Source organism: Equus asinus, chromosome 29, assembly GCF_041296235.1.
Source record: "Equus asinus isolate D_3611 breed Donkey chromosome 29, EquAss-T2T_v2, whole genome shotgun sequence".
Classification (NCBI taxonomy): Eukaryota; Metazoa; Chordata; class Mammalia; order Perissodactyla; family Equidae; genus Equus; species Equus asinus.
The window spans coordinates 43,487,014-43,512,657 of record NC_091818.1 but is presented as its reverse complement, the minus strand read 5'-3'; the positions used below and the strand labels follow the sequence as shown (position 1 = coordinate 43,512,657).

The following is a 25,644-nucleotide window of genomic DNA, read 5'->3' as shown; positions in this document are numbered from 1 at the left end:
ATCAGACCTTTAAAAACTGCCCAGAAGATTCGCAAGCTCACTGCCCAGAAGATTCGCAAGCTCACTGACCTTTCAGCCAGCCCGAGGGTGGGCTCCGGTGACACAGAGACTGGTGGTCAAACTGAGCACTTCCACTGCATGGTCCCTAAGGCCAAAGAAAACTTGTGATTTGAGTAAATGCTCTGGGACTGAGTCCAGGACACAGAATCTGGAAATGTCATCAGGACAAATGGTAGCTGTCTGGTAACTCCTTGTGCCTGCTTGACTCCTGCAGGAAATAGACTCCTTGGCAGTAGCGACTAACGTGTTTACCGTAATTAGACCCCATTTTAGCTAGCAAGAGGAAAATAATCTAAAGCATGTTGAGCTGATATGTAAATGTTTGTTTTTCGGATGCAAAAATTTAAGGAGAATTGATTGACAAGTAACTAAATACAGCACACAGGATGAGGGAAGAAAAAAGGAAAACGGAGGGGTGAAGAGTCTGTGAGTGTGGTGCGGTCCATCACCCTCTGAGGGGCCAGAGGGCGGGCAGGGCTGGGTAGAGGCCCTAGAGGAGGACCAGCGTGGTGGCATCAGCGGAAATGCAAGGAATGGCTGGAGGTAGGCCAGTTCCTCGTCAGCTTGACCAGAGAAAGAAGCGCTGGCTGACCGGGTATCAGACGGCTCCAAGGAGAGTGTGTTTCAGTGAAGAACAGAAAATGTTTTCCAAGCAACCGGATGCCAGGAAATAAACTGTACCCTATTAAGAACCCAATTTATGTGCTAAAATGGATTCTGGGGCAACCCCTATGCCAGTGACAGCAGAGGCTGATGTGTGAGCCATGCAGGAACTCTTAAAAAGTAAACAGTCCAGCAAATAAGGGAACGAGATTGCAGTCAAGGGTAGGGAGCCTCTGGCGGTGCGTAAACCCAAGTCCCTATTTTATTTTTCCTACATTTTTATCTAGATAGATAAAAATCAGCATCTCAGATCCTACTCCTTTAAAATCTGAAGTCATAATTTACAGCCCCCAAGCTGTAGAACCTCTGTTGACACACCTGTAAGGTACCCCCACTTTTCCGATGACTCAGCTGTGAAACCTAGCTCTTGCCTTGACCTCTCTCACACACGTCTCTCTGCTGTCTCACCGTCAAACCTGCCACCCATTACCAAAGATGTCTACATTAGCAATACGCCTTGGCTTACCTTTCTCCCTCCCATCTGGAGGGGAGCCACTGCCACCAGCCTCGTTCATTTCATGTCCCACATGGGCATTCAAATCACACCAGTCCATTCGGGAACCTATTTAGGTTAACAAACACAGGGTGAGGAAAAATTGAATAATCGTCTACAGTCCCCTTCCTGTTCAGCCTCCTAACCCTCACCTTACAACACACACAGAGATTATCGGAGGCAAAAAGGAAGTTGGGGGCGTTACTCATCATCCCAGTTTCACCTGGGAGATCTCAACTTGTAGGATAACTCTGCTCTTTTCATCTGAACAGCAAGATTCCAAGACAAGGACGTCTTTATACAAATGAGACAAAAGTCACAACCACCTAAGATCTTAACACCACCAACAGCATCGGGATGGAATTCCCCCAGAGACAAGCCTCTCTACTGTTGGAAAACAGGTACATTCACCACAAAGACACTGGGTTAACAGGCCCTGGTTGATGAACTGAAAGGTCAGAGAAGGCCCCCGGTTAAGAAGAGATTGAAATGGGAAGTCGGGACAAAGGCCCCGCCCCTTTCCTGGGGGATCAATGCGGCTTATCTTGACTCCAAGCCCTCTGCAGATACCAGGATGGGGCTGGTGTGATGTGGACCGTTCAGTCTCTCCCCGTGATGCCACCATCGCAGACTGAGGATGCAGACATGCACAGGGTGTCTTTGCCATCAGAAGCCCCCCACCTGCTCTGCATCTCTCCAGCGTGTCCCTGGTCCCAGCCCCCAGCTGCTGCCCCTGCTCAGCCCCCTGTGCCTACCCGGCTGCATGGTCTACTAGCTCCCGACTTGTTTATTGGATAAACCACCCCAATAGAAACGGGGCGCCAGGGACCTGACACCCTCTCCACATTTTTAGAAATGTGCCGTCCTTGCTTTTCTGTTTCGGTTCCTATTCTCAGTTTTATTATCCTTTTTAGAGTTGGAAGGGACCCCAGAGGACACCTTGGTTTTACTAAAATTCACTCTCTACTCCGAATAACACACTGGGGTTGAACAGAGACAATATTACTGACATCCACTGCGTCTACTCCCCGGGCTATCAGACAAAGCTCCACGTGCTCGTTTCAGGGATGCAAATATCTCTGCAATAATTGGCCACGGTAACCCCACCCTTGGCGACCTCTCCTGGGTCAGGCGTTCTGTGGTGAGGGCACTTCCTGTCTTCGTCCCAGTGAAGTAAGAAAACAGAGTCGGACTCTGCTGTCCTGGGGCCCAGGACATACGGAGTAAGGACAGACTTAATGACCTGAGGAGTGGACGGTGACTCAGAATATCCCATGAGGCAGAATTTCCTAGCTGTGGACTCCATAAACATGACTTTTAGGAGGGCGATTCCTTAAGAGTTACCCCCTCCCTCTCCTCGTTCACGCCCACCAGCGCTTTCTGTCTTCTGCCAGTTCCTGGCGGTAAAGAGATACCCTTCTGAGTTTAATCTCGGTAGTCTGCATTATGAAAACAATTGTAGATGTGCTTTTTCCCAACTAAACAGCTTCCCGGAGACAAGTCAGCACCCCTCCTCTCTCCCCAGTCGAGAACGACTCATTAAACCCCAGGTCCTGCTCTGGACACCTCCCATTACTCTGAGAGCTCCCCACTGATGCATGCCGGGTCCTGGGGACACTCCAGCCTTGGGAACCACCAGTAACCATTAGTCGTGATAATTTATTGACCCTGTGTGTAAATTACTCCACAGGACAGCATGTGAGGGCGACAGGAAAGTGAAGACACACCCCAAGCTCTGAGGAAATAACAGTCTGGGAGACCGAACACACACAGCTGAGGGAACATCTTAGAAAGTTCAACCTGTTCCAGAGACCCAGAGTGACCAGCAAGAATATATGCTGTGCAAATTTAGAGCACAGCACATCCTCAACAGGTGACATGACGTGATAAGTCATAGCTGCTTGACACTGCCTCCTCCCATCCACTAAACTTAGACCTCCTGGATATTGAATAGATGTCCTAACCATCTTCCTGTCTCCATTCCCCGTTCCCTACATCCCTTCCAATGTTGCTTCCCGCATGACGTTTGTAAGATTTAAGGCTGACACTCTACTCCATGGCTCAAACCCCTTCCTTTTCTCCTCATTGCTGCCACAGGAGATGCAAAGCCAAACGCCACACAGGCCGGGCAGATCTGACATCAGCGGGTTTCACAGAAGCTCAGTTACAACTAAGGGCCGCCACATGGCCTCACCACAGGGTGTGGAGGGGTAAAGCCTTAGTTGAACTAGAGAGCATTTGTCAGTCCCAAAGTGGGAGCAGCCAGTCAACTCCTATTGAACGTGGTCCGGGAGGCGCCTGGACCCAGGATCACCACATCTTTTGGTTTCTCGAAAAAGGCTAGAACTCTGAATTTTTTTTAAAGGTTGGTACTTGAGCTAACATCTGTTGCCAATCTTCTTTCTTCTTCTTCTCCTTCTTCTTCTCCCCAGAGCCCCCAGTACACAGTTGTATATTCTAGTTGTGGGTCCTTCTGGTTGTGTTATGTGGGACGCTGCCTCAGTGTGGCCTGATGAGTGATGCCAGGTCCACGCCCAGGATCCAAACTGGCAAAACCCTGGACCACTGAAGCAAAGCCCGTGAACTTAACCACTTGGGCACATGGCCAGCCCCTGAATTTATTTTTTTAAAATTTCCACTTTTTAAAAAGATTTTGTGTGTGTAAGTCTGAGGAAGATTGGCCCTGAGCTAAGATCTGTTGCCAATCTTACTCTTTTTTGTTTTTTGTTTTTTTCTCCCCAAAGCCCCAGGACACAGTTGTATATCATCATTGTAGGTCCCTCCAGCTCGTCTATGTGGGGACACTGTCACAGCATGGCTTGACAGCAGTGCTAGGTCCGTGCCCAGGATCTGAACCTGTGAATCCCAGGCTGCCGAAGCAGAGTGCACGAACTTAACCGCTATGCCATAGGGCAGGTCCCAAAATCTGAAATTTTAATCAAAATATCTAAAGTTTTAAATGTTGAAATCTAATCCAATAAAGATAAAATGCTCTGAGTTAACCTCGTGCATGACCAACAGACCACATCCGTGGGCCAGGATCCTGGTCCCTTGCCTGTAACCTGTGAGATGAAGTCAGAACACCTCAGCAGAGTCCACATGTCCCTAAGGCCCTTCATGGTCCTTCCTAATCAGGTGCCAGCCTGGCAGTCAGCATCACGTGACACAGCACACAGGCACAACGTGCACGTACGGGTTCCTTTCCCAATCCCCTGAAATGACTTGGAGTCTCACGTGGTCCATGGGATTGGAGAGAAACCGTGTGTATCAGAGCAGAAAAAAATGGGATTTGGGTTCCTGGAAGGTACTGACCTCAGGACCCCTTTTTTCCTAAGGAAGGTAGGTGTAAACGATGGAACGATGGCGGATTCCAGAAGAGAATGACCAGCGTCTCCTGAATCTCCATTTCAGAACCGCAAAATCTCATCTTCTCTTCCAAACGTGCCTCAGAAACGCCATCTCTAAAATCTTAAAAAAATAACTTTCGATGAATTACAAGCTGACCGCATCTACATTTTTCTCCTCCTTAACACATAAGAATTTTCCCTTCTCCCATCTTAGTCCTTCTCGCTGTGTCCTCACAGGGCAGAAGGGGTGAGGGGACTTTCTGGGGTCTCTTTTACAAGGCCACAAATCCCGTTCACGAGGCTCCACCCTCACGACCTCCCCACCTCCCAAAGCCCCACCTCCTAACACCATCATACTGAGGGTTAGATTTCAACCTGTGAATTTTGAGGGCATATGACATGCGGTCTGTAGCAAAGAATAAGCAAAGAAAATGGGAATCTGAGAATATTGTGGGGAAAAAAAGATGCAGTCCGAATGATACAGTGCTACGAATAATTTATACTGAAATGTGAATATGTAATTTCATTGGAAATGAAATTACCGAATACAGCAGCAGTGGAAAAAGAAAATTCTTCCATTTATAGTCTTTTCTGTACTTGCTTTTTCCCCAAAAAGTATCTATTCAACTATATCCAAAAGAGAAGCCTGTCAAAATCTGAACGATCATCTCTGGGTAAGTACGTGCTGCCCTCTGGACGAGGGGCCCCTATAAATCCAGTGTGTTATTGTGGTGCCAGGAAAGGTCGCCAGGTCAACAACAGAAAGGCCGAACAATGGAAAGCAACACATTTATCAGAGTCCTAGTGAGGCTGCTCTGGGTCCCAGTGATAGATCTGCAAACAGCGTACACAGAAGCAGAGCGTCGTGGACCACAGGCTGCCTGGCCCCAGGTCGTGCCTCTCTGTAGACCTGAAATCAGCAGCTTTCTGCTCTGCGAGTTCTGCTCCTTGCCATGTTTTCAGTCCCTGTCTCTGATTCATCCCTGGCTTCAGTCCGAGTCCTCCCATCCACTTCTAAGGGCCAGCTGTGGCCACAAAGTGCCACCAGGTCTTGACTGCAGCCTCCCCACCCCACGGATGAGCTTGAGATGGGAGCCGAGTGCGTTTTGATCTGGATTCTGTGCCCTGGGCAGGTTTGCCTCCCACGACACCCGGTCGGCTTCTCCCCGGAAGAGAGGCTCAGAGATGATACCGATCTGCCAAGAGACGGTTTATCTGTCCTGCACAGACCCACAAAAGCTTTGTCCATTTCCCTGGGATGGCTTAATCAGATGTCTTTGAATATGTGAGCGAGAATCAAGTCCGCTTAATAAACACGTCTTGCTTAAAAACTCTTTGTAATAGCTCAATATTTGTTTCCTTTTCTTCCCTGCACTTTTTTTTTTAATGCCTTTGAAAGCTGCCATTTGAAGCTCGTGATGTCTGAACTTTCCTCGCTCTGCATGCACACACAGATGAGAAGAAAAGCGAGCTCTTGTGATCCCCACTCTTCCTTTTGGCGTGAGAGATAAGGCTCGGCAGAGAGCTGCCGCGCAGTCCCGAAATTTAAGAAGACATGAAACCCAGAAGCGCCCAGCGCCAGGCTTTTAGGAATACTCTTATATTATTTATACGAAGAGACAAAGATAGAAAAAACTCCTCCTTAGATGGCAGAAAATAGGACGCATCAACACCGTGAATAAACTCATCACCCACCACGAGGGCATGAAAGCAATGCAAACGTGAGATTTTTCTAAGGGATGGAAACTTCTGGGCACTGGATATTCTGAGACCCAGGAAATCATAATTTCCATGGTTTGCTTTTGTCCTTTTTCAAAAACTGTAACTCTACGTCCTTTAAAAAGAAGTTTACTGTTTTAAGAATCATGGACTGCTTATAGCTTCCCCCATCCCACAAAAATAATGCACATTATCCTTCAAAACTTCCAGCCGCCTGGCTATTCACACGCACATGCAAAGATGCACGTCATCCATCTGGGGGAGTCGATGACGGGTGTGTGACCCTCACACTGCAGCCAGGTGTTTGTGGGGGTCTCTACACAAACATTTCTCCTACAGACAAGTGCTGCCGTGTCACGGGCATGGGCTAGTGGTCCAGCCCCCCTGGAGGAATCTGAGACGGTTCATTAAGCGCCTGCAACCTCAGCCCCCAACTCATATCTTTAGACATGTGCCCATCCTCTGCAGACTGAGGTCCCTCCCAGGGCCCTGGGGAGGTATGCATGAGATGCTGGGTGTAAACGCTAGGAAAATTACACCATTCCAAATGCGGACCACACATGCTTGTGGCATTTTTGCCTTCAACACCCTTTCAGGCCAAAATGATTCCCATGTCTCTAATATCTGGCCTGAAATGATTTCTAAACAGACTGGCTTGCACGATCTGAATAACTCCCTTTGCCACTGTCAGCTCCTCTTGGATTTACAGCGCCTTCTGACACATTTTTGCATCAATTCACAAATCACATTCTAAAACAATATTCCTTGGGAAATGACAAATTTACGAGACACTGTCCTAGGCCAAAACGACTCAGGCCGACCACTGGAACTTAGTTGACCCCCACGCATCTTTATCAGGCCACGCCTCTGCTTACTTGCGCATCTTTGCTCCGTAAAACTGAAGCTGACAATCACCCAACTACGTAGGAATGAGCTATAAGAAGTACTCCCTTTGTCTGTCCTCCCCAATTTAAAAAAGCACAGCAGTGCTTTTTTCTATAACAGTGGGATCCTGGGGCAGTGACGACGCACTCAATATCTCAACTCCAGACCCGCTGGTCCCACAGAGGCCCTGGAAGCCGACACCACTGCCAGCCTCCCTTACACTAGAGGTGCAGTGGCACATGACGCTGTCCAACGAGACACAGCTGAGGTCACACGGGGCACTGTGATGGTTCATCATATGTGTCGACTTGACACAACTAAGGGATGCCCAGATAACTGGTAGAACGTTATTTCTGGGTGTGTCTGTGAGGGTTTCCCTGGAAGAAATTAGCATTGCCATCAGTTGGCTGATTAAAGAAGGTCCCCATCCCCAGTGTGGGTGGACACAAATCCATCCACTGAGCACCCAAGTAGAACAAAATGGCGGAAGAAGGGTGAATTCACTCTCTGTTGAGCTGAGACGTCCATCCTCTTCTGCCCTCAGAAAGCAAAGCTCCTGGTTTTCTAGCTTTTCGACTCAGACTGAACTACTCCACCGGCTGCCTGGATCTCCAGCTTGCAGATGGCAGACCATGGGACTTTTCGGCTTCCATAACTGCATGAGCCAACTCCTATAATAGAGCTCCTCTGATATATATCTATATCTATCTATCTATCTATCTATCTATCTATCTATCTATCTATCCTATTGGTTCTGTTTCTCTGGAGCCCTAACTAATACAGAATTTTAGGAAGCTTTTCTTTCCTGATGATAATCTATTGGTGACACTATCCTTCCCACTTTCACATGAGCACAGATGGGCAGAGTGTGTTGGCATTTGAGAGCCATGAAGCGCCAAGAAAATCACGAAGTTGGGAGAGGCAAGAGATAGGAGGTCTTCCTTGGAGCCAGCACGGCACCAGCCCTAGCCTCATCTGGCATCCTCCACAGTTCTTATAGTAAATGTTGTTGGTGAAGCCTTTGCAGGTATTTTGTTACCTACAGCCATGTGAATCCCTAATGCAAGGATTCATACGCAGGTATTCAGGACCGTAGCCACTGTGGTACAACTGATCTCATTCTCATCTTATGCCACCAGACAGACTGGGAAAGCTTTTGCATCAATGGACATTCACCTCCTTGCTCTTTATTTGCAAACCATGAAGTCCAGTCATGGGGTAGTTTGAATTCTGGTTGTTAATGATTTTTGTAAACGTGGAGACTGACCTAGTAACTGGACATGTCTAATTTAGGACCACGTCCCTTCACCCTGACAAGAAAGGGAATTGGCAACTAAGACCAAGATATTTTTCATCACTTACACCTGCAATTAGACAGAAAGACAGAGAAGACCAGGGAAAGAATGGAGAACGAAGGGACAAGTGTCTTGCAGACAGGGCAGAGGGAGCCACAACCCTAAAGAAGCCACAGACATGGGGTGGATGGGTAGAAAGGGAGGCGAAATACAGACCAGGCAGAGGAACACTTCCCACCACCCCCGTGCGCAAAGCTGGCCAGCGCTAAGAGAGGGTGTGTCCTCCTCAGGGGCTTCAGTAGTGTCCCATGGCAGGGGCACAGGGCAAGTCCCAACGTTCCAGCCCCTTCACTTCTCCATGCAGCTGCCTGCAGACCCCCATCCTTGGCTGGAGAAAGCACAGCTCTGGGTGAGGAACGTAGAGCAGAGAGAAAAGCTTCCTTGGAGTCACTCAGACGGCGAGCATGCAGTTCTCAACATCAATGCGTGCCGAGGAACTCTAAAATGGGCAGAATCACAGCTCAGCAAGGAGGGGAAATGTACATCTGTGGCCTCTCTCTCCATTGTCTTCCACGGCTCCCATTGAGCTCAGAAAAGTTTCTCATGCTTTAGTCCAATCAATAATGACAAAAACAGAAAACTAAAACTTTGGAGAAGATATAAATGTTAGCCACTATGAGTACGTGGGCTTTCATGTCATAATTTCTTCATGGAAAGACATCTACAATTCATAAGTAATAGAAAAAAAATGCTAACCATTTTAGGGAAAAAAGCGATCATGTTTTAATAAGATCCAAGATATTGATCTATAAGTTATGGTTATAAGAAGTCTAGAGAATCAAGTCCACATGGCCGAGTGTTAATTTAACAAATTGTATTTCTCATATATGTTTTTCTAAACAAAGAAATAAAATCGTAACTAGTCCTCTTTCCTCTGGGTTAGAAGGTTAGTGGCCCAGCTATGAGGTGAAAATCTGAGAGGCCAAAAAGAAGGGAGGTCACTGCAGTCATTCTGGGGTGAATGAAATGACGAGTGAACATTGCTAACGCTGCTGGCGCTGTTGCTGTAATTGTCTGTGGCTTGCTTGCGGACATGAACCAGTGTGGAGAAATTGTTCTTATTTACAAGTCAGGATAAAGGGAAAATTATCAGGCTAGAAGTCTGTGTTCCACTCCCAGTTGTACGCTGTCGCTCGCATAAATACGGAAATTCTTTTATTGATTTCAAAAGTCGAGCAAGACTTCACGCATGCAGAAGTCACTAAATTGGCTGGTCTCAGAGCTACACTGAGTTTCGCTCTCTGATCAAGAACTTCGTTTTATAGAGAGTCTAAGCAAATGATGAAATTATATCAAAGTTCAGGTTTAAATAATTGAAGAGAGGGCCTTACAAGTATCGTCGAGTGTTATAGCGGAAGGGTTCATGCAGCGGCTGTGACGTCCTTACCCAAATTAGTCTCCTCAACTTATCAAAGCAGACCCTACCTTCCTCCTTCACTGGTGGATGCTTCCTTTAACTAGTCACATGCACTTGAAATGAATAAGCCCGTTCAAAAAATAAAGAAAGTAGTTTTACTGACTCAGCTTCCCTCACGTTACTTCAGACTAATGAAATCCTGCGGTGCGAGCTGTTGGAGAAGAAAGCCGTCTTTGGGCACTCGATGTTCGCAGACTTTACGGGGTGCCTGTGAGCCAGCGTCGTGGAATGGAAAGAACCCCGGAGCAGGTGTCTCCAGGTCGTAACTATAGACTACTGTGTTGGGTGAACAGCTGCACTGTTTCCTTGTCAGTAACATGAGAATAACAATGGAGATAGCTGCCTTCTTACCCAAATTAGTTATTTTTAAGGATCAAATGAAGTGTATGAGGAAGCATCTTTTAAATATGGTGGAAGACCCCAATGCCGGGCCTCCTGGGATCTCCAGCTCTGTCCCTTCTGGCCTCGGGCACGTTGAACAAACTCTCAGGACGCCCGGTCAGCGGCGCCTCTTCAGGAAACAGAGACCAGTTCCCAACGTTGCTCCCCTCCTGTGCTTTCTCACCAGCCCACCTCTGCTTTCCTAAGAAAACAGGGGGAACTTGGATTCCCTTGAAGAGGTTGGAGCGCTGAGCCTGGTTGCTGACGTTCTGAGCCGAAAGCACGCTTTCCTGAGAAAGACAAGCTCGGGTGAAAGGCCACACTGGCCCCTTCGCTTCTCCACCCGAGGTTTGTGTGCCAGCACTGCTGATGTGACAACGTCACACGGTTGCTTGGAAGCTTGGTGACGAAGCCAACCTGTTGGTTAAGATGGCAGATGATGGAGCCTGAGAGACCCAAGCCTAACCCTGGGTCCTGCACTTGGCAGGTGCACGGCCTTGGGCATTTACTTGCTGATCTAAAGTCATCACGAAGCTCTCGCTGCCTCTTTGCTTCTTGTCAAGCCTTCTCCTCTCATTCTCGGGGCTCTGGAAGTTTCTTAAGTCCACATTCCGTCCCTCAGGGCCCTCATCCCTTCTGTCAACAACACATGTCCATTGAGAATATCCTTCACTCTAGGAGGAGACAGTGAGCAAACAGGCATGCTGCCTACCCTCCCGGCTCTGTGGTCTTCAGGCAGGTGGTCCCCTGCCTGGTTGGCAAACGCCCATCCTTCACACCTCAGTTCAACCATCATTTGCCCAAGAAAGACTTCCACGGCTGTCCGCTAGGAGAGACTCCCTCATCTCCACGTCTCGTGATTCGTCCATTTCGTGAATTAATTCACATCAGCACCCAAAGTAGACACCAGCTCCAGGAGACATTTCAGGTATCTGAAAACGGCGTGGTGTGTGGGGTGGGAGAGTGCCATAGATATTGCTGGAATTGTCGAAGCCTAGCGTGGATGAATTCTGTCTTCCCGAAGTACACAGTCTACTCTCAAGCGGGTAACTTATGCTTGCCTTTTTCTATTAATTAATAAAAGTATTATTTTTTTAACAAAAGTAAAGATATCTACGTTTGCATTTCAAACAATCCTCGTTAATGTCACAATGAGTTTCCTGCTGCCCTTGAAAGAGACTTTTCAGGACAGCTAGACCATTTGCTCTTCCTTTGTTTTTGTTATTTTATTAACATTCGATTTTTAAATTATCAAATATAAAAACATTGTTTCTTAAATTCGTAGATTTATGTTATCTTATCCTATACATAAATGTAGTAAGTTTTATGGTTATTGTTACAGGGGCTTTCAAAATTCAACTCATTAAATGCTGTTAAATATTTCAAACTATATTTATGAATTTAATTTATTATGCTTTCCTTGTATTCACCTCTATGGTCTCGCTTTTAAACAAAAACTTCCCACATATTTAACAACTCAAGTAAATGTAATAAACTGAATTTATAACACAGTGATTCTCAAGTTCTCGTAAACATTCCAGTCCTGTATACAAATGTTACTAAATTATCTGATGCCTTTCCACTTAAAATAACAAGTCCAAATTTAACCAAGCAATTACACGTTTTAATTTGGAACCATAAGTCTAATCTCTTGGATACTCATGTGTCAAATTCTCCTAAATATTGGAATTACTTAGAACACTCAATATAAACAGATTGTACCTAACAGCCAAAAGGTGTGGATGCTCTGGGTTTGACTCATGTTATGCTCTCTTGTCTTCATGGAAGTCTTCCCAAAGTTAAAGATACATGTCCATTAATAAGGAAATTACACCAGCCCATGACAGTGGCCCTCAGACAGCAGAGGCAGGAAGGGTGCCCTGGAATGCTGGCACCCTGAGATTTTTATCACAAACCATCATAGGGAGCGTTTTTTAAAAAAAATTGTTGCTATGTCAAAAGGACTGTCAGACCAGTCCCTCAGGTTGAGTGATTTCCCAGCCTCTTCCTCGTGGTTCCGTTGCTTCTGTCCTAATTCTTCTGAAACCCCTTTTCCACATTCCCGCCTGGTCTGGGTGTATGAAATTCTGGGACCATCCCCGGGCCATGCACGAATGCCCTGGACTCCTCTAACCTAGGTTAGTCTGACTTTGAAGATCTGGCCATAAGTCATCCGTCTTAGGTCTCCTTGATGACAGAAACATGATGCTTTCATGAGTTTTCCTTCTTCCCAGTTGTGTGGCTGGCTTCACCCTCAGCTGCCCCTTCCTGGTAATTCCCAGGATGAAAGGAAAGCTGGACTGCGCGGGTCCCCACTCCATTCCCAAATGAGTTCTCCACTGGGAGTTAATTAATCTCAAAAAAGAAAACAATCTTTCTTCATCTACAAAAGAATCCACAAGAGCCAAACACTGGACAACCTCTCCACTAATCTCTCCGGGCACCCCCAGTACTTAGTGACTTTCAAAAGTTCCCTGGGGTAACCTTAGTTCCAATGTTGTGAACAAACACATCATTCTCAAAAGGCCTATGCTGGCTTTAAAATATATCACGTCACTGTTTTGAAAACATATCAGGCTGTGGCCCTTCTAACACCCTCCTCGATCTGAAAGGAGTAACTTCTGTTCTGAGTAGTAAAAAAGAAGAAAATTTTAAAAATTTAACTACAGGTTTAGATGTTCCAAATTAAAAGTTTCATCCTGCTGCCATGTAGCTGAGTGACACTTAATCTCTTTGGGCCTCAGTTTCCTCGTCTTTAAAAAGATGGGCCTAAGGGACCTCTAGATTTCCTTCCTTCTGAAAAATTGCAAGTTGATGAGTTGGCCGAGGGAACAAAAAGAGCTCAGTGCCAGTTATTTTTTATCACAAGCACTGTAAGCGGAAAGCTGAAGAGGCTGGAATTTTCTCTTCCAAATCATTTCCTTTACTGTATCAATATTTTCATAAACGGACCTGAACTTCCAGAGATAAGAAAAAACGCCAACTTTCAGATGACCAAACTGGAATATTGCAAGGGAAATATGCTGTGAAAGTTATGCTGAGATTCTTATCCTGATGGAAATTCGGTAAAGTTCTCCTCATCCTTGGGAAACCACTTAAGGTCAGACAACACCGGGAAGATAAGGATCTTTTAAAAGGATGCACTACTGCGTTTCCTAGACTCGCTTACACAGCCAAAGGCTTGAGAGGTTTAAGAGTAAATCCTTGCATGATCCTGGTCCAACAACACACATTCCATAAGACACATACCTCATGGAGTCGTGAGAAAAGAAACTTGATTTGTCAGTAACAGGCAAAACCACGTGTGAGGGTCATTATATTCTAAGCACGATACAGATATTGTATCATATTTTTTATATCATTATTCCCATATTGAAGATGAGGAGACTGAGTCCAGAGGTAAAGACACTTGCCCAGACACCAAGCTGGTAGCTGATGGATTCAGGGTTTGAACCGAAGCCGTCAGAGGACAAGTCCACCTTCATAAGCAACGTGCCCGGCTGTCTGCCTCTCAGGGAAGGTCTGTGGGCCTCTACTGGAGCAACCTTCCAAATGATCCTTTTAAATCAGACTTTCTCCTTTTTCACAAAGTGCAAGCGATTTCTTGAACATGAGTGCTGTTTATAATATCATGAGACGAGTTTAATTCTGGAAAACCATCTACATTTCTATCACAAAGATTCTGTTTCACTCTGAGCTTATTTGGAGAAAAATCCTTTAAATTTTTGACAGGTTATCTAGGGCAAAAGAAGAGAGGGGATATGTGGAAGGGAAGTTCCTAGAATGAGCAAATAAAGAAATAGCCTCTAGGGGCCAGCCCCATGGCCGAGTGGTTAAGTTCGCGCGCTCCGCTTCGGCGGCCCAGGGTTCCACCAGTTCAGATACTGGGCGCAGACATGGCACCACTCATCAGGTCACACTGAGGCAGCGTCCCACATAGCAGAGCCAGAAGGACCTACAACTACAACATACAACTATGTACCGGGGAGGTTCGCGGAGAAGAGGAAGAAGAAAAAAAAAAAGAAGATTGGCAACAGACGTTAGCTCAGGTGCCAATCTTAAAAAACAAAAAAGAAAGAAAGAAATAGCCTCTAACACATCAACCAGCAGTAAATAAACCAGGAGGGAAAAAATGTAAATGAAATGGAAGGCTTAACCATCATTAATGGAAAGAGTTCTTTCACCTGACCTTGCTAGCAGAGAAAGCTTGGAGAAGGCCCATCCCCAAATTTCCTAGACTCAGTACTTGGCCCAAACTCCAGACCATTCCTGCACTGTCGGGGGTGGCAAGGCTATATTTAGAGGAAAAATAGTTGGGTTCACACGTGAAATGAGGAAGAAAAGATGTCTGCACGACATCACACCTACCCTCCAGAGGGAACTCTCCGAAACTACTTTGGAAAAACGGGTTGGCGTGGGGTGGGTGACACATGGCCCTCAGCTCAACGTTTCCGGGCTCTGTGAAGAGCAACATCCCTCACAGCTGTCACCGAATTAAGCTGTTTCTATTTTGATTTATAATACAAGACTCTGACCTCATGTTATTAAAAAAAAAATAAGGGCAAAGCAGCTTTAAAATATTTTTTAACTGATTTAAAGTGATCGAAGATCGCAGTAGTTTTCACCCAGAAATTCTTCATATTTTCTGATTTTCCAAGTAAGGGATTATTCATTTTTTTAAGATGGGAAGAAGAGATTTGTGTAATGTCAATGGACTCCATTCTGCAAATCTAGCTCCCTCAAAATTTACATAATCATCCTCTACTACCCAATGGCCTGGGGAAGTGTCAAAGGAGGGGGTAAGTCGTCCCTAACTGTCCTAATTTGCAATCATCTTTGATGTTCCTATTTATGCATTGCCTTCTTCTCCATACCCTACCACTCACCACTTCTCTGGCCATAGACACTTGTGACAATTAGGAATATACCCGTTAGCACTTCCTGGCAGATGAGAATTGTGCAAATAAGACAGGCAATAGTGTAGACACACTTGATCCTAAACCACCTGAGGTCAGGCTCACGGTGACCCCACGGGACCAGGTACCATCATAAGCACATGATAAGGGTTTCAACAACTTATTTTTTTTCCACTACATTTTAACTCTTGTTCTATTCTGGGTAGAAACTATATTTCCCAGAAAGAACTCAATGAGGCATTCTTTGACAAGTAGGCAGGACATTTTTACTAGCTTTACCTAAGCTGTCAGTATCCAAAACATTACTGTGTGCTGTGGAAAAAAAATAACCCAACTAACAGTGCCTCAGCAGAGTTGGAGAAGGGAGAAAGAGCAGATTTTTAGGAGAAATTTTATCTTGCTTGACAACAAAATCATCCAGTGGAGCGATGGGACCCCACTCTGGAACAAGACCTATAGATTCATCAAGGTGAATGTCTTCTGAAGACAGACAGTACACAGATGAGCTTCTTGAAGGAATATGAGGACTTGAAATCTACGGAGAAAGAGAGAAGCTCCACGCTTAGGGCTGTAGGTAAGGGGTGAGGCCAGTGGAGTAAACACTAGGACCTACACCCATGATTCTAGGGCAGTGGGTCCCCCTGTAAAGATGGGGAGAGATCATGGGATGTCCCAAAATCCTGATCCCTTCCAGCCTCCTCACAGTTTCTGTGCAACCACCACCAGGATGCCCGTGGAATAAGGCACTCAACAATAGGCATCATGGTCAGGGCATAAATCTTATCTTAGTCTTTCCTTACAGCAGCATAGAATAGCGGTTCTTGAAGCACACTGCGTGCCGGTATCTCCTATCAAGCTTGAATGTGTGAGTATGTGGGTGTCTGGGTGTGTAAGCACATGCATGTGTGCCCAAACCACACAACATGCCCATTAAAACAGAACTCCAGGGTGACGCCTGCCATCTGTATCTGCAGAGCTCCACAGACAATTCTGATGCATGGCTTGGATCAAGACCCCGCGTTCCAAACAGCCTTGGAGATGCAGCCACACACATGGGAGAGTGAGAAGATGACCATCGGTCTACATGGGCAGGAGTACAACCATATGAGGGATTAGTAATCCATATGAAGGGTAGGGGACCCTATGCATAAACTGCAAAACCGAGAACAAGCAGCAGGTTCCACACCCCACTCCTCCCCACCATGCTCCTGGTGGGTCCGCAGAGGACAAATCCTCCTCCACCTGAAGATGAGGGCTCGCTCCTGCATTTCCACTGCCGCCTGTGGATGACTCAGGACTGAATCATGCTCCTGACAAGAAAGCCTGAGCTCTCCCAGCTTCTCATGAACTCTGAGTATTGCAATGCGTGAACAACCACAAAACCAGTAACAACCTCCTGAACAGCTGTTCACTGGCTTCCTTTTGTCACAGTATAGAAGCGTTGTTATATTTTTTTTTAAAGAGGGGAAAATTGAAGGGTGAGTTTTAGGTAAGAAGGAGTTTTACCTGGTAATTAGGAAAGAAAAACAGTTTAGAAGCCTGAAGCTAAATGTGATTTCTGCCAAGATTTCCGGCTCCTTGCTCTCTGAGCCGCGGCATCGGTTCTTGAGTATGTTCTCAGCATCCTCTTGTGGAAGCTGCAGGTATGGCCCAAGGAAATTTCCAAAACAGGGATATTTGGGCGGCACAGCTCATCCTAAGCCAGCACATTTAAGAATGGGAAGGGAGCCTAGGGCTGGTGGAGGGGTAACTGAATGAACACATGAAACAATGAACCATCTGCTTCGTTGTTCTCAATTAGGCAATTTTGCAAGAAGATTGAGCAAATTATCGATTTGACACTGCAATTACCAAAAATAACTGAATTCTGTCTTCTCTTCTTCCTACACCAAATCGTTTTAATTTACGAGGGAAAGGAAAGGAGATGTTAAAAACTTTTAATGATCAGGACTCCAATGATTTGTTTGTTCCCTGAGAAACGTTGAAAGTCAGGATGCAGCACAGGTCCAAATTCCAGCATCTCCAGGGGCTCCCTAAACTTGAGTTTCTCACGTTGACTTTAATCATCTCCACACTTAAGATTCAAATGCATTCTCCTTTCCTCCTCAACCCAGGCAACACGTAGGAATTTCGACCCGGGGGCCCAAGGTCTCCATAAAAGCTTTTCTGTAAATGGAGCATTACTGTTATTGCTTTCTCTGCACATTTTAGAAATTCTGCTGCCACAAGGTAGTGCCCTTGGCTGCAAAAATCTTGCTGGTTCCTTTCAAACTGTTTGATTCTCTGAGATCCTAAAGAAGTAAATCTCACTAATTTAATAAGCCAGGATGTGGAGTGCTCCATGGATCCCAAACACATGGTTTAAAGAATGCCTTAGAGGATCTTAACCAATTTGTGCAAGACCCCAGACCAGTGCCTCAGATACCACTTAAAATAATTATTGGGCACATACACGACCCCTACAGTGGGCCAAGCATTGAATAAGTGTTATCCCGCATTACCTTCACTGCAATATAGAGTGTCTTCTACCACCGTCCCTGCCTCACAGATGACACAGAGATGAGCATGGTGGAGCATCCCTCCCAAGCTGGTGAGAGGCAAAGGTAGGCCTGTCTTGTTCCACACCCTGAGGTCATGTGCATTTGTATTCTGCCTCCTTAGAGGGTTCTCAAACCACAGCACTAGCGAAGGCGAGAACCACGTTCTGAACCTGGATCTGTCTGACTCCAAAGGCTGCACGGTGAGCCAGCGCACTCTCCCAACACACCCTGCGCATTTGCTACTCACTCTACCTCCCTTCTTACCCAGGGTCCCAGTGGCAGTGAAATGAGAAAGAGCAGCCCGTGAGGTCCTCCCCTTTGCTGGTAAACGGCAAGCATAAGGCAACACGTGCCCTCCTGGCTTCAAATGTGTGGAGCCAAACACTCATTCAGTGGTGGGAAGTCAGTCGGGTTGACCAGATTTTCTTGAAACAGAGGAAGCCCTGCCGAAGTGTGTGTGCAGCTGCACAGAGCTGTGCTACATGGGCTGGTCATGTGCGTGGTTTTACTTGGGCAGGAAGTTGACTCTCTAAGCATTCCTTGCATAGGTTCCTTCCCCCAGTGCCCTCATCTCTAAGCTGCAGCCTTACATGGCATTCTGGCTTACAGCCTTGATTAAAAATAGGGTTTTCAGAGGCGAGTCTTCAATTTTCCCTTGTGTTATTCTGTTCCAGTGGTAATTTGCACGGTCTGTGTCTAAAGCATTTTCTAATTGAACAGGTGCAAGAAACAAGAGTGGCCAGTGGCTGCATTAGCACTAACTGTCACAGCAAAGCCATCGGTTATAAACAGTTGTTGAGTTATGCTGATTCCACCAGTACTGTGCACGTGGTGTGTGTGTGCATGCGTAAACCATGGGGTCCTGAGAGAAGTCATTACAAGGATGGGGACGAGAAGGCCTCTGGAGGGAAATACTGTGCTTGCTGCCCTAAAGATCCATGGGAACTCAAGAGATTAATTGAAAAACCAAGAATATCTGACTGTGTGTGTGCTTGAGTTTCTGGACAATAAAATAGTATTTTCTAAGTCTAGAACTATGACTCCCATGTACAAATAAAATACACACTTGTCAAAGAATGTATTTAATGCATTAATAAATGAGGAAACGTAAGATATTCAGATTAGTTCAACAGAAAACGTGAAGAGCAGAGACGTGCATAGGCAGCCAGAATGCTGGATGGATTTGCCAATAGATACAAAATGGCTAAATGTCCTATACGTCAATAAAAAATAACGCTGTGGTTCTACTTTCTATAGAGAGGAAATCAATTCTATCTACCACAGAAAATTCGTTTGCATCGCCACAGATAAAGGCCACTTATATCACTCTCAGTTTTCTACGTTAACTTCTATTCCTGCAGATCTGTAGAATAGCATGGTCAAGAGAAAGTGAGTGAAAAGAGAGCCGCTCACCCAGCTCTGCACAGAAAGGACCCCAGCCCACTCCTTCACCTGCAACCAAGTCTTGGAGGATGTTTTCCCGCAGGAGCAGACACATAGTAGTCATGGACAGAGCATCTAAACTACCAAATTCTAGGGTCTACTGTCAAGTGGGAGAGAGGGGTCACCTGGAATTCAAGACTGCGGCTGCTCCAACTTTGAATTTGCAAATTGGAGTTATTAATAAATTCCTGAGGAGCAAGTCCCTGGAGGAAAGCATCTAGGCCATACAACAAAAGAGAATTAGGCAGTGGCTTGGGGAGTATGGCGTTAAATGGGAGATTTGCTGAACAGGAGGGAGCCAAGAGCAACTTCATTTCCAGAAGCAGGAGCACAGGCTGTGAAAATTCTCATCTGATCAGAGCTCATGGGAACTGAATGTATCTAAAAGCCTGTGGACCTGCCATGTTCTCTGAGGACGCAGAGCAAGAATTTCACCCAATCCCCAGCGAGGCGTTTTCCTCAGATTTGCGTCAGCCTCCATAGAATTCTCATCTAGAAACATTAAGCCAAGAGAAAACATTTCCTCCCCACACCATCTTACACTCACGTGCCCAACATCTGATTCAGCCATAGATTCCTGAGAATATGGCTGCTGGGGGCAGCGTTGGCCCTCAGACATCCATCTTACATCTAAGTGATGACAAAAGCAACGTTCGAAGAAACCGCCTAGCACCTAGCTCAGTGAAAACACTTTTTCACACAATTACCTGGGCTCATCTTCTCGTTCAAGTCTTATTTGGTCCTGATTAGAAAAATAAAGTGTGCTCATTGCAGAAAATGAAAGAGGAGGAAGGGTGGGAGGGAGGGAGGAAGGAAGGAAGGAAGGAAGGAGGGAAGAAAGGAAGGAGGAAGGAAGGAGGAGGGAGGAAGGAAGGAAGGAAGGAAGGAGGGAAGAAAGGAAGGAGGAAGGAAGGAGGAAGGAAGAAGGAAGGAGGGAGGAGAAAGGAGGGAGGGAGAAAGGAGGGAGGGAGGAAGGAAGGAAAGAGAAAGGAGGAAGGGAGGAAGGACAGAGAAAGGAAGGAAGGGGAAAGGAGGGAGGAAGGGAAGAAAGAATGAAGGAAACTTCTGAATTCAGAATATCGCCTGTATTTGAAGAGAATATAACACATATCTTCATCAAAGCTATAGTATTTTTTTCTATTTCAGTTGATTGTGTGGGTTTAGAGGGAGCCCCAAACTGCCTCCTTAAAACACCTAGCCAGAAAGAGCAGTAGAATACACGCACTTATTCCCTCTATCTGCAGTTCCTTTCCCTCCTAGGGCACCTGCAAATATCACGATTCAGTGAATGGCATTCTCTCAAGTACATCCCGATGTTTCCACCTTGTTTATGTAGATGTCTACCTTCCCTGGTGTGTGTTCCTGTATTTTCATGCTGATATTCTAGAAACTGGGTAGGCATGTGGGTACCTTCCACAGTGAATGCTTATCAACATTCATTAATCAACATTAATTAATTAATCACCACATCTCCAACATCTGATGGACTGTCTCCCCGAGTCCCTCAACGAGAGATGCCCAAGCTCATCATCCAGAACACACTGCCTTCCGCCCCCCACCCCTGGCCCCGGCGGTGTTTCCACTGGGGGCTTCGTCTCCTTCTCAACCATCTTCACTTGAAAACTACATGAGTGAGGTGGGCAGCTTCCAAGATGGCCCCGGTGATCCTCTCGCCTCCTGGAGCTCACCCCCCAGGAGCCCCTCTCACTCACCATTGCTGGTCTGTGAGTGATGGTGCGTCCTTTCCATCACTGGAAGTTGGAGGCCACTTCTTTCGTGGGCGTTCTCACTCAGCTGCTCTTGGGCTCCCTCCCTCTCTCTCTGTCCCTATCTCTGTGTCTGTCTCTCTCTATTTATCTCTCTCTGTCTCTCTCACTGTCTTTTTATCCTTCTCTGTCTCTCTGTGTCTCTCTCTCTCAGTCTCTCTCTCTCTCTCTGTCTCAACATCTCTCTCTTTCTCTCTCTCTCTCTGTCTCTATTTCTATGTCTACCTCTCTCTGTTTATCTCTCTGTCTCTGTCTCTCTCACTGTCTCTATCTTTTTCTGTCTCTCTGTGTCTCTTTCTGTCTCTCTGTGTCTCTCTTAGTCTCTCTCTCCCTATGTCAATGTCTCTCTCACTCTCTCTCTCTCTCTCTCTCAGATCACTTGCTATGCAGGAAATCACATTTTTGGGCAACCCTATGGAGGGGCCCACGTGGTGAGGGAATGCAGCCTCTTCCCCACACTCCCCAGGGGAGCTTGGAATAGGATCCCTCAGCCCCAGCCAAGCCTTCAGATGCTGCAGCCCCAGCCAGCAGCTTTCCTGCAACCTCTCAAGAGAGCGAGTCAGAACCACCCACTAACTCACTTCCTGATCCTCCAAAACTGTGTGAGACAGTAAGTGTTGGCTAACAATAGTGCGATATGGCCCTGCTGAAGCCTGAACGTGCTCCGTGGCTGTCTCACGTGCTCTCCTTCCTCGCCCAGCTGTTCCTCTCGTTCGTCAGCACGCCGGCTCTCAAGGCAGCCTCCCAGATCCCACTGCTTCCTCCTGCAACTCAGTCCTGGGAGCCTGGGCCACACCACTGACCTTTGCACAGACTTTCAGACTCTTTATTCCTTCTCCAAAAATCTTACTTGTTCCTCATCAAATTAAATCGAAATCCATCTTGCAACGTTTTTATCTGTGACTTTTCTGCTCTCCCTATGAAACAAAGGGATGGTGTTTAATTAATTACAATTCTCAATAATGACAACTTTTAAGTAATAACAACTATTAACATTTGTCATTTACAAAATTGATCTCATATATATTTATTCTTTTTGCCTTTTAATTCAACCCAGCATCAAAGATGTTATTTAAAATGTGGGAGATCGTCAAGTGGAACCTGGTGTGTGAAACGGAAGCATTCCCATTGTCAGTGACACAAAAACAAGGCAGGTAGCTGAACAGGAAGGAGGGAGTGTGTTGTGAATCTGTGTTTCTGTTTCTCTGCTCATTTCTTTGCCTCCTTATCCTGTATCTATTGGTCTAATCGCCAAACAGGCGTGCTCCAGAAGATAAGAAAGATGGTTGCTGGGACCCCCAAGCCTACTCCGTAGGGCTTTGTCCAAAAGAAAGAGAGCATCGGGCCCCCCAGCATCCACAGAGCAAATCTCCATGGGAATCCAAGCTGCTGATGCTCAGAGAAGGTCACTGCGCATAGGCCATGGGAACCTGGACTGTGCAGCTGGGGCCACCAGCTCACGTGGTGCTGAGGGATGGTGGCTCACTGTGAGGGAAAGACGGACCCGCACCCAAGGAAGGAGGAGAGAGAATGCCTCTGAGGAGAAAGAGGATGAGGGACTGGGCAGGCAAGACTGACGTCCGGTTACCTCACTGGGGGAAGGGCAAGGCATCTGACCAAAATCCTAGACCCTTTTCTCTGTCATGCACTGTCTCACATGTCACCTAACCCATCCTTTCACCTATCGATACTTTAGTTTCTCGTTCAATTGTCCCTCACTCGTGGGTTTTCCTCGCCTTGTCTCTCCATATGTTCAAATTCCACTCACCTCTCAAGCTTGCCCCCTCTGTCATTAATTCTTCTCTCACCACCTCGACACTCATTGATCTTGTTTTCCTCTTATATCCCATAGCGTCAGTAAGTTTTTTTTTATCAAGGCAGAAATGGATACTGGAAAGAGAAAATAGAGGAAAGGTGAAAAGCAAGACTTATTTTTTAATGTCATTTTGTAGAGGACAAAGAATCTGACAAAGCACACTTTGACGATAGAATTACATTTCTGTATCTGACAAGGGAGAGGCTGAGATATGGGAATTTAGGAAGCACAGGTCGGTGGAGCCAGGTCAGAGATGCGGTTTTCATGGCAGAGCTGAAACTGTACATGCCCAGTGATTAAAGGCAATGCTGGAGAAATACTCCTGGGTGTGGACAGGTCGTACTTGCTATTCCAAGCACAGCAATGCACTTGAGGCTTCCCAAAGCTTTTCCTGTTACGAGCATCTCCTCTGCTCCTTTGGGACCAGGAAGTAGGTCAGACAAAAAGGTTTCATGAGCATGAACTATGCACAGGTGCTGGTCTACATGCTGAAGACGTTCCCAGATGGATCATAAAAAGTAACCACTGCTGGAGCCGGCCCTGTGGCCCAGTGGTTAAGTCCGTGCTCCCCGCTTCGGCAGACCAGGGTTTCACCTGTTTGGATCCTGGCCGCAGACATGGCACCACTCCTCAGGCCATGCTGAGGCGGCGTCCCACATAGCAGAGCCAGAAGGACCTACAACTAGAATATACAACTATCTACTGGGGGGGGCTTTGGGGAGAAGAAGAAGGAAAAGAGAAAATTGGCAACAGATGATAGCTCAGGTGCCAATATTTAAAAAAAAAAAACTGCTAACATGACAATAGGAATTTTATCAAGAAAACATTTTTTAAATAATATTTGACACTTGGAAGGAAATGCCACCCATGGCTATCCACCCCGATTTATTCTCCCAAAACTTGTTTTGATGGAGGCATAGAAGCAGAGTAATCACGCAGTGCACAAGCCAAGCCCCAGGTGCCCCAAATTGTCTGCGACTTTGGTGCCACCCACTTGAAACAACACCACCGCAGGTGTGTTTTTAAGAGCTCCTGTCTCTTCTGGACCTTTTCGAATGTAAATATTCCTGGGAGGAACAATAAATTCGAGGAATGGACTCTTCCAGATCATAGTCTACTAAGTTTAGGCAGATGAATAACGGGAACCCGGTGGCTTTCAGGTTAATGGACAGAAGCGTATGGAGAGCAGAGCCCTGAAGGGGAGTAAAGCTGAAAGCAGAACACTTCTTCCTTCAGCGTCTCCCTGGGGCTCGCACCTCCACAAACCAACAGGGTTTGGAGCGCTGGACAGCCTGATGCAGATGTCAGCGTAGCTTCAAGAGGTGGCTGCCCCCAGCATTGATCCTCAGTCGGTCAGCACCCCAGTCCACCCCCTACAATATGCAGGGTCCTTGTTTGCCCTCCCCACATCAACCTCACCTCTGTCAGCAGGGCGATGGTCTCATTCTGCGCCTAGAGGTCGGCGGACTGACCAGCAAAGTTGTGTTGCCTCGTGCTGCATCCATGCCCCCAGCCTTTCTCAGAAAATGGCTTCAGCTGGACTCATACCTTCCCCGGTTACAGTTCTTACTACTCTGTTTCCTAGCTAAGCAAAGATGCACCTGCTACAAATATGAAGCCACATTTATTAATATTCAATATCGGCATCCGAGAATCAGATTCCTTAGAATCAGAAATTTGCACTCTGGCCAACCACTGCTGAACTGGTTGAGTAAATCTTAGGGATTTATTGTGAAGGAAAATTACTCTACAAAAATAGAAACAGTCTGAAGCATTTTGAGAAGGTATAGACTCAGCTGCAATCTTGCCTCCCAAGGCCGTTGGTCAACAATGTCTGCAGCCCTGCGGAAAGAACGAATCAGTCAAGAAAATGTCAAACAAACAGTCGAGATATTTGTACACTTCTCCCAGAAATCTTAAATACTTTGCATGATCCAGCTGATAATTCATTAAACTGGATTATGTTGAGCAATTCATAACCCATTTTACAACTCTCCTCTCTGTCTAAATCCATCCCTTTGTAATAAATGTTTTATATTTGTGTCACTTTTTTCCAGTTGTGTGGTATCTTGCTCTCTATGTAAGGAATAAATTGCATATCAGCGTGGATTTGGTTGGTATACCCGACGCCGAATCTGTGTTCCTTGAATATGTACTTTCAGTAGTGGGATTTAAGTCTTTTACTTCTTTTTCACCTCAATTCAACAAAATATTCAGCATTATTCTGAGCAAAGCTTGCTGCCTGGTGTTATGGGGGAACTGAAGGTGAATGAAATGCTGTTGCTGCACTCAGACAGATTGGACTCCGGTAGGTGTTATAAAAACCTGGAAAGGGTCAGTCAGCTCAGTATGGAATCCTTCTTCTGTCGTGTGCTGACCACAAGGCCTTGAGCAAATAAGTTCCATCAGCAGAAGGTTCTCCAACCACGAAATCAAAGTAAACGATTTCACAAGGGTGGTAGATGCTATAATTTACCCCATTGAGAGCCGAGATTTACCCGATTCCTCCCAAGGTCTCTTAGAAACTGGATTTTGTTTGCAGGGTAGACCTCCTCCAAGTTTTTGTTTTTAGAGAATCCTCTTCCCACTTATCTCTTAGAGTTCTTCCCCTTTCTCTAATCCATGTTAACCAACTATGGCAGTGAGCTCTGTTACCTGAATTCCCTTAAATCCACTCAGACCACACGCTGAGTCTAGAACGTTGGACAAATGATTAGGTCACAGAGGAAGACATTGAACATCTGTTCCTAATGGGACCTCAGCTCCCATCCTGGAGAAGATGGCAGGTCCCTCTCACCTAGGACTCTATGGCCTGGCTCCTCTGCCGATTTCTACTCTTTACC

The 25,644-nt window shown here is 46.2% G+C and overlaps 1 long non-coding RNA gene across 2 annotated transcripts; it reads right to left on the bottom strand.

The window, feature by feature from the left end:
- Positions 1-60: 60 nt before the first annotated feature.
- On the bottom strand, positions 61-24,376 carry LOC139042516 (uncharacterized). Of its 2 annotated transcripts, XR_011499306.1 has the most exons (6): positions 24,221-24,376; positions 22,754-22,875; positions 20,932-21,902; positions 4,529-4,684; positions 1,190-1,285; positions 61-145 (listed from the first exon to the last, which is right to left on the bottom strand). It is a non-coding gene; the product is annotated as an uncharacterized lncRNA (long non-coding RNA). The 2 variants fall into 2 exon arrangements; XR_011499307.1 differs by lacking the exon at positions 4,529-4,684.
- Positions 24,377-25,644: the final 1,268 nt, after the last annotated feature.